This window comes from Zophobas morio, unplaced genomic scaffold (assembly GCF_036711695.1).
Source record: "Zophobas morio isolate AGI-343-1 ecotype UQ-CSIRO unplaced genomic scaffold, CSIRO_AGI_Zmor_V1 ptg000157l, whole genome shotgun sequence".
Classification (NCBI taxonomy): domain Eukaryota; kingdom Metazoa; phylum Arthropoda; class Insecta; order Coleoptera; family Tenebrionidae; genus Zophobas; species Zophobas morio.
In genome coordinates, this window is record NW_026972261.1 from 259,956 (window position 1) to 279,742 (window position 19,787).

A 19,787-nucleotide genomic window follows, 5' to 3' on the forward strand; every position below is an offset into this window, starting at 1 on the left:
TAACTGAAGCTAGTAATCAGAATTCGAAATCAATAGGCAATTTATTCGAGAAACTTAACAGTCGGAAATGAATAATGGATACCGATTTAAAAATATTAGGATTTCTATCTTGAAACGCGATCGGCTTAAGAAATGAGAATATGAAATACTTGAACTTGTTACTCGTTACCAAATTGATATTATACTCATTTGGTAACCTGAAAGAAGGTAATCAGTAAATTACCTAATTATATCACTTATAGGTGCAATCGCATGGCCTCGAAAAAAGGAGGGGCAGCAATTTTAGTTAAAAAAGGTATCCAAAAAACGGAGTTATATATAAGCAGTCTTCGGAGCTTAGAAGTAATTGGAATAACCATCAAATTACAAAAGAATGGCGACGTGTCAGTGATATCAGCTTACAATTCCCCGAGCAAAAAGTTATTTATGGGGACCGAATATTTTTATGACTTATCGAGCTCAGTTTTGACGGCTGGAGATCTCAATTGCAAGCACACCCACTGTAACAGCCGCTGTTCGAATAGAAATGGGGAATGGATAATTGGGCTAATTTAGCCGATTCCTTATTCTTGGGCCAGATGACCCAACTCACAGTACACCATGGGGTAGCATTTATGTATTGGAGATTGCATTTTTAAAAAAATATATACGTCACTGCAAGTATAAATTCTATTTACAAGTTCTCATCCCCGAACATAGTTCTTATCGAGCTGGGAGACACTCTTTTTCCTGAAGGCTCCAATATCTTAAAAATAACTCATTGGCCAATTATTCAAATATTACTGTACGAAAATATTTAAGTTATACTTTCCCGTCATCTGAGCCAAAGCATCATTGATGCAGTCAATCTAGGGTTAACAACCCGAAGTATTTACAATTCTGACTCCACTTCTAAGCTTTCTACATCCTTCAACTTATAAATGCAGGTGAATAAAGGAGAGACTGCCTTAAATCAAATTATATAAAGACAGGCTTTTTTAGGGACAAAAAAGCCTTCATCAAAGTTAATAATTTATTAAAGGAGGAATTGATAAAACTTAACAAATTCGGGAACAAAAGCTAAAATGTTTAAGTTCTCGGGTTTCTCGTTGCCGCAATTTATTATGCCTACCACCTAAATATTATGAATATGGCGTAGCACATACTGCTAGAGATAAATCTAACGTTTTTGCTCAACACTTGCCCTCGTCTTCCGAGAGTTTTCACTACGAACCAAGAATAGGGCCCTTGGTATAAGGCGGCCTCTAAACATGTTTTAGTCAATCTTTGTTACTAGTTGCGAAGAAATTATTAATATAATCAACTCGTTCAAGACCAAAAAGAATGTGGGCCCAACAAAATATAAAACCTAATGAGCAAACATTTTACTACTGAGGCTATTGCCTATGTAAACGAGCTTTTAACTCGATGTTAACTATAATCCTACTTTCTAAATCGTTGGAAGTTAGCAGAAGTTGTTTTTATTTACAAATTAAAAAAACCAGGAAGCTTTATTAGACTATCCTCCTATAAGTTTACTATCCTGCATGGGCAAACTAGCAGAAGTGTGATACCTGCAAGGTTAAAAAACTTAGCGAAAAAAAAAGAAAAGAAAAGAACATTTTTCCGGAGTGTCAATTAAAACACTCCACATCTCAAAAGATTTTTAAGGCTTTCAGAAAGTGTTACTATAGCCTTTAACGATCGAAAATATACCGCAATAGTATTTTTAGAAGTTGAGAAAGTCTTCGAAAAAGTTTTGGAACAGAGAACTTGTTTATAAGACGACCAGGTTTAACTTTCCTAGGTCCTTAGTCCAGATGACAAAAAATTATTATTACACAGACAATTCACAGTCCATATAGGGACGATTAATTCAAATCTAGAAGATTTTAAACATTGGTGCCCCTCAAGGATCACTTTTATCGCCTCTTACATTCGCGCTTATATGAAGGAAACCTCCGCACAACTACTGTATCACTAGCCCAATATGCGGCCGACACAGCTATATTCTGCGGCTTTAAATCGACGGCACTGGCCATTAACACTTACAACTTTATTTGTACACTGGTTTACTGATTGGAAGATAACGATCAATGCTACTAAGAGTGCATTAATAATAACTTCAAGAAGAAGAGTTAATATTTCAAAAGCGCCCCACTCCACATATTTAAAACTGCTATTTCCGTGGAGCTCTGGTGTTAAGCATTTAGGGGTTATTAAAGATCATAAATTTACCTGAAACACTCATACTGAGTATGTCCTGAGAAAAACGAACGCTGTCAAGAAAATTATATACCGTTAGTATGAAGGCGCAGCAAACTCTACCTTAAAGACAAGCTGCTTTTATATAAACACATTCTCCTCCCAATTACGGTGTATGCTTTCATTTGTTGGTCTTACTCTGAGTATAATATAAATAGGCTGCATTAGAATAATCACTAAAGCTTCATGGTTCATATATAATGCTTAGTTACATCGCGACTGCCAAAAGAAAGAAAATCAAGACTTTTTTTTACAAATTGCGATTAAATGCTATAAAGAATAGAGTGAACATACCAAGAGTTGATTAGCCACTGCCATTGGTTATAACCCAGACCAGTACAACATCCTCGATTTACCGCCCTAATTTTTGGCGTTTACTCATTTATAATTAATTTAATTACACTATTATTAATATTATTATTTAATGATATATAATACATATATAAAAGTGACAGAAAAGATATAACCTATTATTTTAATATGCTTAACCCGACTTAAGTATTACTGTTATTCTATAAATACATATAAGAACAAAGAGCAAAAAGCAGCGTATTATAGTATATTTATATGTATCATCACTTAAATTATTTTTTTATTATTATTTACTAATCTTATTTACTTATTTTATCCTAATTATTCTTGATAATAAAAACGGTTTTTCTTTCTTTCTTTTTTTTTTTGTTTGGTTGTTGATGCGTAATTCTTTCTTTTTGTCAATTGTCCACGGACTGGTACGCAAACATTGAAGATGAAAACTCTTCGAAGGACTAGATTCTTCTTTACCTCTCTTATAGTTTAAGAGGGAAATAAGGATTAAGCAGCAAAGTTGTGCTATGAATTTCGACAGTAGGATGTCAGTAAAAAAATAATATAAAAATAAAAAATTATAACCTCATATTTGTAGGCAAAATTAAAGACAATGGTTACACAACTAAGTTTTGAGAAAGAAAAGTTGTGATTAAAAAAATAAATATACCAATTGCAAAGGGTATATAAATGATAGAAATTACGTTTAAATAAAACTCAGGCGCTTTTCTTTTTATCAACACAATCAGACCATTTCAGTACCTTTTAGAACTTTTTTTTTAAGTACGAACATATTAGCTAAAAATATCTTAAAAATATTATACCAAGTATTTAACCTTATAAAGTAAGCCAATGTGAGGTCTGTACAAAATGCCAAATAAACAAAAAAGGAAGAAAAAAGTCGTACCCCCGTAATCGGCATCCGGGTCAGCTATTATACGTTGATACCCTACAATGGGATTTCCCACTCTTTAATGGAATCCCAATATGTTATATTTAGCACAGAGGCTAGACCCAGGCATACTGTTGCAATTAATTTCAAAAACAAGTATGAAAGATTACTGGAATGGATCCAGGGACATAATTAAACGGAAACAAAACGAATTAAAGTTATAAGTTTACTGTATTTATCCAGAAAGTTAGAACTGATAAAAGTAGTGAATACGTTAAGGATTTCTTTAAAATTAATTAAAAAAAGGATATATTTAATTTTTTTTACTGTACCTGAAAATACTGTTTAGTGAATGTAGCATACTGAACACATGCCACGTGACGAGATGCATGCTAAAACAGTTCATTTTTCTAAAGTGAGCAAAATATAACGCTCCCTCACTTCAATCAAGACGTCGTGGCGAAAAATTTTGACTTTAAAGCATTTGCCTCTTGGTCTGCAAAGTTTATTTTTATAACCCTAAGTTTCTCCTAGGCAATTCACAAAGGACCGCTTCGAAAGACAATGCTAGCACTCAACGTAAAGCTTGCATAACAATGCGTCATAGTTTTATTGTTAGGTTTAAGCTATAAAGTCATCTGTTAAGCTACAAGTTTCTCGTGAAACAACCTGAAGGCAAGAAAAAATTACGGAACACGTCAGTGGAAGGTGTCATACTTTCCAGCCGAGGTTAAATCTCTAATATATAATACAAATACCAAAAATATTTCCGTCCAAGGGAAGTGGTGTTTATTAACAGTGTATTTCCATATGTTAGCAAGGGACCTATTGCCAAAAACATCCAAAGACACTGTGCGATGATAGATCATTATTTAATGGTTTACAGTTTGATAAAACCCATTTTAATGCTATTGTGCCATCTTCCATAAGTTTACAGTTCAATTTTAAAAAAAACATTTAAGAGGAAATTCAAATATACTCACTCACCAGTCAGATATAACACCGGATAACCGGAATTATAACAAAGTTATAAACAATTTAACTAAAGGGGAATGGTAACTCGCTTTCAATTAGTTCTTAGTAGTAATGATTCTCACCATATTAATAACTTATTTGATAGTTCCATCTATAAATCTTTTCTTTACCTGACTCTGACTCTCCAATTCAAATATTACACAAGAGATCATGAATAAACTATCCTGATGTTATAAAAAGGGCTATAAGCGGAGAGGGAGGCTCCCAAGTAAACAGTGAAAGCCAAGATTGTTAATTCAGTTACAAGCTATTTAACATTTGACCAATCAATGGAATCAATAGACACAGCACTATGTGTGAGAATTACAGCCAAAGAACACAGCTCAGAAAAGTAACAATTAATACAAGGGAAGACTAACCGCAGACTGCGTTATTGACTACAACGAAGTTTACTCGCCTCCTTTTTATAAAGAATCATTCGCCTATTACTAAATATTGCACGATACAAAACAAAAAGCTGCCCTTATACCTTGCTGACATGACCACTGCATTTATGCACATAAAACTTCTGAAGCTTGTATAATTATATACTTTACAGGGTCTGCATCTGATAAGATATGTATTAAGACCATGAGAATTTTTTTTTTTGAGCGGTCTTTATAAACAAAAGTAAAAGCGTGTATTAAAAGTTAGTGTAAAATATATGGTTTAAGAGAATCTCCAAAATTTTTTAATAAGGTCCTTTATAAACGATACAAAAATATGCCTACAATAAAAGTATGCTAAAGGATTGAATATCCTATATGTCGATGACTATAATTTTAGCAATGTAAAACTAATAAATTATAAAACAATTTCCCTTAATCAAGCACCCTTCTTGAACAATTGATATTAATATATTATTAAACGTTAGAAAAATTATAGACCCTAACCTTCTAGTGTTATGATAATTGAAGGGGAATAAATTAATATTGTAGGCTCTTTAAGAAGCATTTGCAGACAGAACAAAAATGGATGCCTGTGCAACCACTGTTCTTGGAAGATTTACACCCACATGCTTTATATCCCCTCAATTTTTCATTAGATTAGCTTTCAAAGCACCACAAAGATCTCAAAATTGCAATGATAAAGAAGTTAACATTAATGGTTGCCGCAATACGTCATGGTTGGATAATTATGAATACAGACGTTTTAAGTTATATCATTCTATCAATCGTGATTCGGTTCAACGGGGAACAAAAACTGATAGAACTTTACTACCTTAGTCATCATGGGAGGTGAATTATAAAACTTACCAGTTATTTATCTAAGGTCATTAATAATATATTGAGGGAACCTATTTCTGATATCACTATTTAGGAGAAAATATATTTAGAAAACGAAAATGTAATTAATATTATAAAAGGCGATAATCTATTTATTCATATTCGTAGAGTAACAAAATCTCATGCTTAGGAAGAGAAGTTGTAGTGATTACGAGGCACATAGATTCCGGGAGCCAATATATATCACACGTCTTAAACTCTTGACAGGAGATAATTGTTAAGTCTGTGTAGCTTTATAAAGGATTAATCACACCCAACTGGGAGGTCCCTCCTTTTGGGTTGCTTTAATTTCGTAATAAAGGGTTCCAGAGAAGGAGAAAGGGCCCCGCTCTACCCTTGTTTAATGAACGAAAAGGGCCCTGATTATAAGATAAATAGTGATAGTGGGGATATCGGTTAATCTTGGAGATCAATACATAATCAGTTGAAACGGAGCCTTTACGCAGTTAAATTCTGTCACAGTTTCTCTTCGGAAGACAAGTCCAATAATGCTAGCTTTTCGAACTTAAAAGTTGCTTCCATCAAATTTTATGAACCTGAAGCTGACCATGTCAAAAAAAATCAAATGACAAAACAATTAAAAAGCAAAAAATAAATTGAAATAAAAAAAAAACAATTATTTAATATGTATATATATATGTATTAAATAAAAAAATGATCAAATAGACCTTTAATCTATGAAAAATTATGAAAATATAAAACTAAAAAGCCCTATCTTAAAGACAAGTAGGCAAGAGGAAAACGCAAACGAACAACAGAGTGCGAATTTTATGATGCTTCACAAAAATAGAAATTAGAATAGAAATTTTGGATGCAACATTATATTTTAGAAGTTAATGAATAAGCTATTATACTTTAAGCTTGTTTTTAAAAAAAAATAATTTATAGCATACCTTCGATAATCTTTTTTTACATTTTTTTAGATTTCCTATTTTTTTTTCATTTTAAATAGCTTTACTTACAATTGTAAATAATTTATTATATAGCAGTTTCTTTATAGGTAACTTCGTTGTTATAACTTTTAGTAGCCCTATTTAATATATTACTCATACAGCTTTGTGATAAATATAATACAGTTCAAAATGCAGACTAACAAAATGTCGCGAAGTCATATTTATAGCTTTATTGTCTTCTTACCTCAGAGAAAGTTCAAGGCCAAAAATCTAGGGCAAATATTTAGCGCTTACACATTAAAAACTGTTTTGGACATAAAAATTACACCAGTAAGTCAGATCAATATCTATATATCTGGTCCAGGGTACATTTTTTGTATGTGAAATTTAAAAATTACGCAAAGTATTCACTTAAATTATTTAATGATAATTTTAAGGGCTCAATCTTTAAATCTTAATGCTTAGAAGGTGGGAAATAATTTAAATTAAATAATAGCCTTTAATAATAATGCGGAATTATTGATAAAATAATTGGGGCGGCTGCTACGTTTACTAAATTTGGGAAACTAGCGATTATCAGACAGTTTTGAATTTTTTAGATCTGCATTCTTTATTTAAAAACAAATTCATCTAATACTAAGTGAAAGGATTACAAGCATTGATACTTTAAGTGTTCATGAACGGTAAATGATATTCATCATTATAATATTTGTTTTGGCCTATGTCTCATGGACAGATATTATTTTTCAAAGTTGTATTAAACAGTTAACCAACGACACAGGTTTTATAATTGGTATTTAATATTATTTGACTGTTCTTAGTTATACAATATTTATACATAAGCAATGTCGATCCAAACTATTGTTAACTATAAGACCAATGTAACGAAAGGGGATATTGTAAAAGTTTATATGCATATTCCTTGGGACGTAGTTGTGCTCAGTCCTATGCAGCTAAAGGATAAAAGGGTTCATAATTTGTCATACATAAAAGCCTCATTATTTCAAGGTATAGTGAGATAATTATTCGGTGTCATTTGGTAATTATAATCGACCCGGCATATTACCTTTTTTACTAAGATATCAAGAACAATTTTTTTTTATGTACACGTATTTTGGCAAATAAGATGCTAATTAGAATATTAGATGTTAGCTAAATAAAGCACGGGTTCTAGTTTGAGCTCTTAGCTTCTACAGTTCTACTGTAAGTTTGTTTTTTTTGTGTTTTTTTTGGAAGCTTTTTAATATACAATTCTATAAATATTTGACTATTAAAAAATATTTTCGCTCCAAGCCTGTATACTCATGGTTATTTAACTGATGTTATAGACCCACTTCCTCTAAAAAAATTTTAAAATTTTATTATTAAACCTTCCGATAGTCAAAGACAAATTTTATTAGTTGACTTGTTTGCAATAGTTTTAACTTAACTTTAGAGCTTTATAATAAACAAATTTAAAGATTTTTACCTCTATTCTTTGTCTTTATAATTTTAGAAGGCTTGCAGTAAGATTAGTTCCCGCCATTTAAAACTAAAAGTAAGCTGGTTTATAATTTGTAAAAACTTGAAAATGTCAACGGTTTAATTTTGTTAGTAAATATAGCCTAAAAAATATTATATGTGAACGCATAAGCTTTAAAATTGGAGATTGTTGAACATTTAATCTACATTTGTCCACTATATATGTTTCTTAATATTTTTACTTCTATAAATAGGGCTTTTACTTTCTATTAGATGTGTCTAACGATCTACTATCTCTCATTTGTCAAGGTAAAACCTAAATTGATACTCTGCAAATTATGTATCTCTTTTCCTTTTTACTTTTAAATCCTTAAGGAGAGCTCTCACTTGGATTAATTAATGTAACTGTAATAAAACTAACGGAAAAAAAAGATCAAGTAAAGAGTTTTGAAAGTATTAAGTTATTAGGAATTAATTCCGATAAGATCAATGACTTAAGTAATTTGTGCTCGAATCAAAATCATCTGTACTTAAGTAAGGAACCCCATCCCGTTTTAGGCAAAAAAGATAACAATCTAAATAGAATTTCTTTAATAAAAATTGATTCTAAAGAGGGACACAAAGGCACAGTGGATTTGATTCCTAAAAATGTAATTTTAAAAGCTGCCAATAAAAAATATACAGCGATGAATTTAAGATTTAGAAGAGATGAAGCCGTTGTACAGCCTCTGGGGGCCCCAACAAAAGATAAAAAAGGAGAAAGCGACTATATATATGACCAAAAAGACATAGACAGCTTTACCTTAAAAGGATTAGAAAATGGGTCAGATAAACTAAATTACGAGAACACTGAATATTCAGCAGACTTAGAAAACCTAAGAGAAATAGAAGACGAACATTTTGACTCAGAAGACAAAAAAAACTATGATGAAAATGTATGGGATGAAGAGGACTTTTCAGTAGTTGACTATGGCTCTGGGGAGGTTATTAATAATAAAAACTCTATGGATGATCCATATAAGGAAGATGATTATTTTATGGATGATGATTATACTGATGACGAAATTTATAAAACTAAAAATGACTTTATTCCTAGAGAAGAAGGGAAAGAAGACCAAAGCACTATGTCTACAAATTTAAAAGATCCTCAGGGGAAGTTTGAAGACAACGTTAACTTCGAAAAAAAGGTAATGGATAACGTAGAGGCGGAAACTAGAAAAATTAATGATTACAAGGTAAATATATCCAGTATTGCCAAAAATGTAAGTAAAGATAACGACTTGATGTTTGACCATAAAGATGAAAAGATTCATGTAAATGAAGTAGATTTAGAAGTTTCAGCAGTACATACCTCAATGAAAGCTTCAAGAAATGACAGTGTTAATATAACTAAAAATAGCGAAGCTAACTTATATACCAGTATAACTTCTGAACCTACTATGAAGCGAGAAAAGGGGGAGACTGTGGTTAAAATTGACTCAGTTAAAACAACTAACGGCGATACTAAGGCTTACGAAAATAATGAATATATAAACTCTATTTTAAAACAACAGGTAAATTTTTATTGCAGTGTAACTATAATTCACTATCTATTTTCTCAAAAAAGGTCAAAACTCTGAGGAAAGTAAATTTATTTCCATATGAGGCATTCCTAATAGTAATGGGAAGCACAATAACTGCAGGATTTGTTATTATTTTAAGAAATTATATTAGAAATAAAAGTTACTTCCTGAAGGTTCTTTTTATTGCTTTGATTAAATTTTCTACAGTATTTGTTTATCTGTTTATTTTAGGGTCAAAATAAAAAATGGAAATTCCTAATGTAAGTTTTTATTTATGCGCTGTAAAAATCAATGATTTCGCTTATAAAGGAAGACAATAAAAGTAGTTTATAAACACAATACATAAATTATTACAGAAAAACAAAGTTTGAACAACTGCACTTTAGTCGTAAAGATAACCGGGTTAAATTGCCATGTACAAAACTCATATTTACTTACTGAGTCCGCTGTGACCTTGAAAAATTTTAAAACTTCTGCAATAACCGCTCCTAAAGCTAGCTTAGAGGAAAAATAAACCGTTTAAGCAGATTACGACTTTATATATCAAGGTTGAAGACAAACGGGGCGACACCACCCTCAAACCTACTTTCATTAAATAATGCGTGCGGTTTCCATTAATTGGCTAGTGTGATAGAATATTGCTTTAAAGACCTTACCAGTTGCAGAAAACAAGGTAGAAATTTTATCCCAATAATAGATTATTAAATTGATAGGTCTCAAATGTATTATTAACGTCAATGTGTTAATTTTTCATACTGAAATTAGTAAAGTAGTAACTGTAATAAATAGCAGCTTGCCCACACCCCTACAAACAAAGCGGGCATCTTCCTATATCACGAAAACCCACTATTCTCAGACCTTCCTGTGAACAACCTTATATGCATACTTATGAAATGCCCACAATTGTTGTGCACATATTTACTATTAATAAAATAAAAAATAATAAATGTAAAAAAATAATAAAAGTAAAATTGCATTTAAAATTTAAGCGGTACTATCTTTTTAACTATGTTAAAGTTATAAACAAAAATAAAATATAGAACATAGTAACAATCAAAGGTATAATAAAATATTAAAGGTTCATCAAACGCCTCTTTAGCTTTTAAAAGAGGGGAGAGGCTTAATATTTTCCCTATTTCTATGGTCCTATATAGTATCTGCTTACACGAGACGGAAAGTAAATAAGCAACAAGTGAAACTAAACCCCTCAATTATACCAAATGCCTTTCGAGAGGGTGCTAACTCCCGCCTTTTTTGTACTTTTATTACTTGGGCCTCTCTTTTTTTTTTGATCTTCTACTTAAATAGGTCGGTATTGTTCTGGGTGGTGTTTTCGGTGCGTACTTATCTCAAAACTATAAAGTATTTTTTGCTTTAATGTTAATAAACTAAGAGAAATATATACCTTTCTATAGTGGACGTGTATAATAAATACAAGAATAGCCTTTTATATTTTTTACCTTTACCTCCGTTTTTACTTCAGTTTTTAAAACTTTAATAATCTTTTTATAGTAAATAGATATCCTAAGTTGTTTAAACTATATATTAAAACATTAATATTTTTTTTAAAGGTTTTCTTATAGTTTGTATCTTTCATATAAAAACATTATTTTACATTTTTAATACATTCTTTTTAACTAATTTTGAGTTGCATTTTTTTTAACATTTTGGCAAGGTCCCAGATTTGAGAGAATGTGTGGAAGCCTGGCAAAGAAAATTAGATATAGAAGCTAGCAAAAATAAGTAAATAAATTTAAACAGAAATTTTAATTTTTTTTTTTTTTTGTTTAAATGTAATATTTCATAGATATTAACAATTGTATTTACTTTTTATTTTTGGTATTTAAAGCCACATTTTCATGATTGAAAAAAACTTAGTTAACTTATTCTCGCTCCACTTAATATTCAGCGATGAGAAACCCTTTATGACACGCAATAAGTTAGTTAAATATTTATAGGCAAAAACAAAGATTTTTGCCTGATCTAAAAAAAATTGTTTATATACCACATAATTATTAATAAGTTCAGAAAGCCGGTCAGCAATAATTAGTATATATTTGTCTTTCTATTTAATTTTTAAAATCCAATACTTAAAGCTATAAGTTATTTTTTCGTGGGGCAACTAAAAATTTGAGGTAGTTTCGCTTGAAGGTGCCTTGGAGCTAACTAGAAAAACAACTCTGATCTGATTCTCTATTTTAAAAGAGGATTTGAAAATTAATTTACGAAGCTTAAATTAACAAGAAAGGAAAGTTCCTTCCGTCTTTTTTGTGGGAATTGCAACTTTACACACTCTATTCTCCTTAGTTATCTTTATAATTTGTTGATTATATCAAAGGATTAAAGGTTTCCTCATTTCTGCAGAGATCAGAGTCACCTTATCTTTATTTTGGAATAAAGAGTAGTACGCAGTGTTCAGCGTTGTAGCAAACACCTATTTGGGTCTCTGTGGAAGTAAATACAAGTTCCAATAGCTCTTAAGAAACTGGTCAGTTTTCTGAATTTATAAGACCCTACCTTTTTAATAAAAGTCTCACTATACAGTGCGTAAATCGGGTCATCAAGTAGCCATTATCTGGCGAAAAAAAAATTACTATTTTTAGAAGTGTTCAGAGACACCAAGGCAACAATTCAGTGTTAACTTCTTATTTTACTTTACAAACCATCTATGCTTAAAATAAATGTACTATCTACAAATAAAATTGTTGCTTTTCGTGAAAATTATAGTGCTAAAATAAAATCCTATTTTTTATATATCTTTTTTGTAATCCAAAAATTTTATAGTTTAGCTAGGAACAGTGTGTAATGAAAGAAACTGAACAGATTTAGAAAAATCCAATACTCCTTTACATACGCGTTCAAAAGATCTGCTTTTAAAAATGGTAAAAACCCTCAGCGAGCCGTAACGACTTTTCCTGCGTTTGGCATCTTTGCTGTCTACCTGCGAGAATGGGCAGTAATTTGCAAAACCGGTAAAAAGTAATGTGTCGTGACTAATAAGCCTTGTCTTAAGCTCACTTTGAATAATTCCATATATCTATTCTACACTGGTTTTTACGAAAGCTTTACACAACCATAAAATTAATAAAAATTTCTAAATTAAAGACTTTTGCAGATGGTCGGTATTCTTTCAATTCACTTTAATACTTATATCATAACTGTCTTCAATGTACAGTGTGCCAGAGATGCTCATAGCATTAAAAAGATTAAAAAACGAGTTAAGAATAACACAAAAATAAAGAATTAAATCGAAGAAAAAGAACACAGGTTACTCACAAATCTTTCAATATATATTTTAAAAAGAACAAACAAAAAATAATAGGCAAGGTCTAAGTTATTTTATTTTTTAATTTTAATCTCATTCAATTGAATTTTAAACGTGATAATATTATGGCTCTTGTGGGATTAATATTTTGTAATTTTTTATTATAGCTCTGCTTTACGCATGGTTCTTACTAGTTTCAAAAGTTTCCGTGTTAAATCTATAGTGTTTTTGTCTTAAAAGAGGTTTATAAATATAAATATATTAGCAAAAGCACGCCCTAGTTAATATAATAAATGTGACAGTTTATGGTTATAAACTTTTTTCAGGTAGTGGTATGCAATATCAATTAACAAATTAAGGACTAATTGCTTGGTAAGTACTTAATGGATATATCACTTGCTAAAAGATTAACACTGGTATATATCTTCACAAGAGGAGTTATGTACATTATTTTTCTCAATTTTTTCTTAAAAAATAGAAAATTGGTTAGTAATATAATTGCAGTAAACATTGAGAACAACATTATCGTTAATATCACTATCTATATTTATTTTTAATTGATGGGTGAAAAATTATTAGTTCGTCTTTCGTGCGACTAATAAATTCTCGTCTTTATTGTTCTGTTAAAGTTCGCCAAAATTAGTAGCTACATTTAGTTTATCAACCTTGCACTATCAGCGATATTTCTTTAGTTAACAACAAAGGCTGCCATGGACATCTATACGAAGGGGCAAAGTTAATTAGGTTGTGTTTTACTAATTAAAAATTGGAATTGTAAGTATATAATATTGATATACCAATGTTCGTTCGTAGAAGGTTGTTAAGCGATATATTATACTTTCTGCCAAAATGAAAAATTTTATTACCTTAAATTTTTCGATATAAAGTGACTCCTGAAACACATAATTCTCTTGTTTTCTAAAAACTGTGTATCACCTAAATTTATAGTTGTCAACGTATACACCAATAATATACTAAATCTTTCCAAATAAAATATATGTACCCACATTATAGCAGTAACAGCCGGAAAAGATCTTTGCATTATAGTCCTACTTTTCCCTTTTCGGACTAAAGAATTCGAAGACGCCCTTTTTTCATTATTCATTCAAAAAAAAATTTATTAAAAAGAGTTGCCTTTGTTAAGTATTAAGCGTTATGATAAACATACTTTGAGGATATATGCGTAAACTAATAAGTTAGTGTGTAAGATAGCTCTATTAGTATATGCAAGGTGCATTGACATTTTTCTATAATTCGCTATATTTATTAAGAAAGGTTATCTATTACGGACAGGGATATTTACTTCAATAAATTTAGACCTGCCGTATTATCTAGTTGTTAGCCCTGCTTCACAGAGATTTTTTATAAGAAAGGGTCAAGTAGATTATGTTCATTTATTATTAGTACATAGGAAGTTATAAATATGCCTATGCAAAAAGGGAATTCTGTGCTGGCAGAAGCCTTTACATTCTAAATTATTTACTTGGTTAAAGTATCGAATCGTCTTAGTTCATGTTATTAATACCTGTTTGCTTCCTACTAAAAAAATAATTTCTTTTACTTTTATCTTCTTATTTAATGCGTAAAACTTAAAACAAATTTATCTTCAATTTCGTCAACAAGCAAAAAATATAGTCTACTGCGAACTAATTTTCATGTCTATTTTTTACTGTCTGCAAGACTTAAGTAAAATGCTTTCTTCTTTTCAATATTAATTAAGTGATTTAATTGGCTCAATCATCTTTAAATTTTTATATATATTAATCGATTTAATCTTTTGTAACTGTTCAATTATTAAAAACAATTGACTAGAATTTTTTTGCCTAGTTCAAACTCTTGTGTTCATAACTCTTATTATCGGTTTTAGCGAGTGTCTCATCTTGGTATTCTACTTAATCAGTTACTATTAGTTTTTTGTATATTAAAGGGATGGATATATCACTAGTCTCGTAAGAAAGTTTCTTTTTAATTGCCGTAAAAAGTATCTGAGTGATAATCAATACACAATTTAAATGCATTGATGTTTAATTCACAATTAGCGCATTCTAACAAAGTATTCTGCTTCTTAAAACTATTTTCAGTTTACTAACTCAATAGTTGGGAATTAAGCATAAGAACTGGAGACAATAGTGTTGTCGTAATTTACTGTTAACTTAAAAGAATCCACGAAGATTGGAGGTAAAGCAAAAGGTTCAAGGGCAAAAATCAATCTTGAGTTCCATGTGTAACTATTGGTGTGATTTTAGAGTTGCAGCTGCGGTGTATTTTTTGTCTTTTATATTCTACCTTTTACTTTTCCCCCTCTTTGGTATTGGTAAAACTAATTAGTAATAAAGAAAAACAACTAATGAACATAAAACACCTTTCATTACTATATACTACGTCTTAACTGTTTGCGCTTGTGCGTTGAGAAAGATCGTATCAAACGTGCACCCTTATAGCGGATTAATAGCTCCATTGTGGGGAACCCTCTTTTGGAGTTAATTTCGACAGACCGCTTTATATTAAAAAGCAACAGCTATCTTACGGCTGGCGATGGAGAAATTGTAACTTGCTCTCATCCTTAACCAGTCTAAAAGCTATAAGAAGCTATATACTCTAGCTAATACAAATATATGTGTTAACAGTGGACCGAGATGAAAGATTTGCATTTAATAGACCGTTAAAGTAAATGTAGGTTTATAAATTATAAAATGAGTAAGTGTTCACATAAGAAAGTAATAGACAGGACAATAATTTCTTGTAGAATATAAGCAGTAGATGCACTACTATTACCGTTTTTACTTATCTTTTTAAAAAAATAAATAAAACAAAAAATAATAAAAATAAAAATTCACTAAAAATTTTACGGATTCTAATCAAACCTAACATCCTATTTAATTAAATTACAAGAAAATATTTCGGTTAAGCCTCTCACAATATATTTTTGGTTAATATATGCTTAATATATATCTATGCGTTAACTAGAGTAAATAATTTGTTAGCTTTTATAGTAACAATTATCATCAAAGTATAAAAAACATATACGTGTTCATTTTGAGATTATTTATAATAAGTACCTAGGTCTTCACATTTTATTAAAAATATATAAAGCAGAGCACATGTTAAATTCCTTTATAAAATTTAACCGTAACTAAAGAGTGACCTTTCAGAGTTATATATAACTTACTGTTTATAAAATTGAATAATAACTTAAGTACCCATAAGTTTAGAATTTTACTTCTAATTATTATTACTAAAACCGGCAGCGTTCAAGAAACAAAATAACTAAATAAATTCTTATAGTGTATACGCAGTATATTAATTTAAACCTGTCGTTTCTGGGATGCCTTAAAAAAAAATAATTATACGAGTTCTGGTATTTACCGTATTTTTATAGAATTTTAGGAAATGTTTTGTCAGGGGTATCCGTATCAGATTATATAATACTGCTTTCGAAGAAAATACGTGTCTAAGGATAATTTAGCGCGTATAAGCCCTCGTCAAGGGTCACGACCAGCTATCTTTTTGGACCGGAAAGGTGGGCGTCTATGAATCGCTGCTCAGCATCCAATAAAAATTTTGAAATAGTTTAATTTATACCTTATGTGTGGATAAAAAATAAGGAAAAATTAAGTGTTTTTAAAAGTGGCATTTGTTTGGAAAGAAGTTTTAGTCGAAAGTTGTGCAATAAATTAAGCACATCCCAGATGCTATATCCACTGATGTGCAGCAAAAGTAAACTTTCATTGCGCAATAAGCCAAGGCTTTATGTGTTGTGCATTGGGCCGAGTATTACATTCGCATCTTCTGCCTAGGCCTACAACTCATCGGCATTATCGTCCTCGCTTCAAGTAAGACGAAATAAACTGCTGTCCCTTTAAACAACTCTGCCGTGGTTTGTGCGCAAACGAACTACATAAGGAGCTGCTGAATACAACCTCCCAAAATGATGCTGTGACCCTCTACTACGAATAGCTGAACACGCTAATCGTCTATTAGCGGAAAAAATCACAAGTTGTGGGCCAGCGAACTTTTACCATGACCGGTTGAAAGTTAAGTTAAGGGGTTAAAATCGAACGTGAAGTACACATTGTAAGGTTATAATTTTTACTTGTGCTCGTGGTCGTCTAAAAACCTGTTTGAGAGCTCGTGCATTGAAGTTGTTAACTCGATCGAGCACCAGGAAACGCCTATTTTTAAATAAATAGAGAAGGTTTAGTACACAAGAGGAAGTTCACTGGTAAAAATTACTTTTACCCCTTCGATCTGAGAAGTCAACTCTTCAGGAATTTGGTTAGTACTGCGGTAACCAGGGGGTTAACTATGCACTACGTTCCCCTCTAGAAAATCGGGACAGTCATGATACCCCCTAGATGGAGAGAGGTTAGACTAATATAAAAAGTTAAGTACATTTGAAATATTTTTTTTAACTATTAAGGAGCAATCAAAACAACAGGGCCACTGCCAAAAAGGATATAATTTACTTTCTAGTATAATAATCTCCACGATATATTAAGGTTAACGTAATAAGTATATTTATGTCAAACAATATATTCATATTTAAGCATTTTTCGCCCTAAGCTTTTTTAAGCTATTTGCCACAAAAAAATTTTAAAGTATTGATTATAAATTAACATGAGCTTTTTTTTTTATGCTGATCAGTTGCTTAAATCCTGAGAAAAAAGATGCCCACTTATATTGTATTTTTTCAAATATTTCCTATTGAACTATTTTACTTTTGTGACTGTTTACACTAATAAAAGCATATACCAACATTCCAAGTTTTTGAACCTTAATTCTTTTTTTAATGCTTGAAGTAATTCAATTTATGTGGTGCGTTTTATTCTCTTATAAATATTTTTTGCGTTTTGTACTGTGTTTTTAAACTTTCCTAAGACAGTTTATCTGAAACCTAACTTTAAAATCATTTGGCATAGGACTTTAAAAATTTTAGGACCGCCATTAAGTAGTAAACCATCATAAGCCTTTTCAGGCACAGTTAAGATAATTACATTTATGATAACTAGAGAATTTATTTCAATACAGCATATATTATATATGATTTAACTTTAAATTATTTAAAGATTTAATTGAAGAACCTCGTAACGCAGCTACCCAAAAAGAGGTTAGTGTAAGTCCTGCACCTTACCTGGATATTATTATCCGTGTCCATAATGATAGATGTAGGTTTGGCTATTGAAGTAAACCCAAGTCATGCAAAGATGAACATAATGGTGTTGCCATCAATTAACTCGACCAAAATATAGAGAACAGTATATCAAAATTTGTATAAAAAATGTATACAAAAAAAGTATATTAAAGTAAGGATTAATTTATAGACAAGTTTCGTCTGTATTTATACCTTTACAAAAGGTTGAAATTAGTTTTCATATATGTACAATAAATTTAATTGAACCAGATATTATTTTAATTCGTTTAGTTTGTATCTATTAATAAGGTAGTTCAACTAAACTTTGTGTTGTAGTAAATGCTCATTTTTTGTATTTTTATTGGTTGTTTCCGGGTTTCCGATTGGGTTAATTCAAGGATCCTTTTTCCTTTGACAATTTAGTGGTGTTTTGTTTTACAGTTGCGTACTTTATACTTAATGTATTATACTATATGCTTATGTAATCTATGCTCATTTTTGTTTTTCTATTTGTGTTTTGTGTTTCGTATCTTGTGTTTTAAATTGTGTCTTAGGTGTTGTGTATACTGTGTGGTTGTGTTAGAGTATTTCACAATTTTCCTTGTAAGCACATAAAGTCCCTCTATGACATAGAATTTTTATATTAGGCACTCCGACACTGGTAACTTGAATTAATTTTTTCCATGGTTTTGATAATAGCGACAGATCTAAATTAAGTGGAAGAAAAGAGGTCATTTTTTTTGTATGACAGTAGGGATGAAGTTCTCGTTCAATGTAATACTGCTAATCTTTTTAAATGACACTTTATCTCTATAAACCCCTAATTTCCTTTTGTTATTTTTTGAACCTTTTTTTTAAAAATAAGTTTAATTTTAAGAGGAATACTGTTTAAAATTTAAATAAAGGCGATCGCGTATTTAAAGATTTGACGATGGAGTCTTCAATGAGAGAAGAAGCCTTACTAATCCGGAATAACATGAAGGATAGGGAAGAGAGGTAAGGTGCCGCTAAGGAATTTTATAAAAGGAGACCAAACTATAGTTTTTTTAAAACTTCTTGGTTTTGCCCGAAAGCTTCCTGCAAGACTGTCAATGGTCAGATGACAATTTGTGGAGAATTGTGATATGTACAGATACCCGGAAGGTTTGAAAATGAATCCGTACTACCTTAAAAAATTAAATCTGGCATCTAAACAGACGCACACCGAAGTTGGGGATACACGAAATTAATTAATCTAAATTGTTGCTAGCACATATACTAGCCGGCTTTAGTCTGATAAATTAGCCACGGGTCGGTTTTTTTTTTGTTGCTTTCACGTATATATGTTAGATAATAACTACCATAGAACAATATTTGCTACCATATAATTCTTATAGTGAAAATTACTTTTGTGCCCTGAGTCAGCGTTATACTAATATATATTTTTCTCTTGAAGCTCAATAAAATTTATCTCGTTTTGCTTCTTCCTCTTGCTCACGCTTTTTTTCATTCCTGAGTTGAGGGCGTTTGGTTGATGTATCTTTAAATTATTTGACATATTATTTTACAGCGTGCGTTCTTAGCGCTTGATCTAGAAAAAATAAGACAATAAACGAAAGAGAACTTTTGAAACCTACAAGTAGAATTAATTTTGGTTTTTTATTTGTAAAACACAAGAGGTTGTGTTTTTGCTTGTGCTTTTTAGATAAAATTAAAAATGAACGACAAAACACAACAAGAAATTACTAAATTTA

The 19,787-nt window shown here is 30.7% G+C and overlaps 2 long non-coding RNA genes across 2 annotated transcripts; both read left to right on the forward strand.

The window, feature by feature from the left end:
- Positions 1–10,881: 10,881 nt before the first annotated feature.
- On the forward strand, positions 10,882–11,415 carry LOC135145535 (uncharacterized). Its single transcript, XR_010283480.1, has 3 exons — positions 10,882–10,914; positions 10,967–11,020; positions 11,334–11,415. It is a non-coding gene; the product is annotated as an uncharacterized LOC135145535 (long non-coding RNA).
- Positions 11,416–18,972: 7,557 nt separating this feature from the next.
- Positions 18,973–19,324, forward strand: LOC135145564 (uncharacterized). The gene is made up of 3 exons (XR_010283486.1): positions 18,973–19,050; positions 19,128–19,197; positions 19,251–19,324. It is a non-coding gene; the product is annotated as an uncharacterized LOC135145564 (long non-coding RNA).
- Positions 19,325–19,787: the final 463 nt, after the last annotated feature.